A 744-nucleotide genomic window follows, 5' to 3' on the forward strand; every position below is an offset into this window, starting at 1 on the left:
GCGTGCGGGCGCGTGCGTGCGTGCGCGTGTGTGTATGTGCGTTTGTGTGTGTGCGTGTGCGTGCGTGTGTTTTATGGCTATAGTCGATGTTTGGCTCGCGGGTATAATATTGCATCGCGGCGGATGAAGCTGCGATATGAAGCTGTGAATCTCTACTCGCGCGTGTGATGCGGGCGTGTGCAGTAGCTACACCTGGGATACATCGCCACGGCGAGAGCGCGCGAGAGCGAGCAAAACCCCCGGCATCACAGCCATACAGCGAGCGTGCGCGCTCTCTCTCTCTCTCTCTCTCTCTCTCTCTCTCTCCGATCGTTGGCAAACGTTCACGGTTTTTCAAAGTTCCACATTATTATTTAATCGCATCGGTTATTCCAGTGGAAAGGTTTCTCGCTACGGGCTGCTGCCAGTGGCAGCGAGTGTCCGTCGTGCAAACTCAAACATGATTCCCGCTAAAAGCCACGTCACTTCCTCTCATGTTGTCGACGTTTTACAAAAATGACCGAATCTAAGTAAAAGATTCGCAATCTTCTGTGCAGCATCCCTGACGGCACGCAACATCCGCATCCTCTGTCCAGCATCCATGCCTGTAACCATGCAGCATCCTCATCCTCTATCCAGCATCCCTGCCTGTAACCATGCAGCATCCTCATCCTCTGTCCAGCATCCCTGCCTGTAACCACGCAGCATCCTCATCCTCTGTCCAGCATCCCTGCCTGTAACCACGCAGCATCCTCATCCTCTGTC

The sequence above is a fragment of the Priapulus caudatus genome, unplaced genomic scaffold (assembly GCF_000485595.1).
Source record: "Priapulus caudatus unplaced genomic scaffold, Priapulus_caudatus-5.0.1 Scaffold602, whole genome shotgun sequence".
NCBI classification, from domain to species: Eukaryota; Metazoa; Priapulida; class Priapulimorpha; order Priapulimorphida; family Priapulidae; genus Priapulus; species Priapulus caudatus.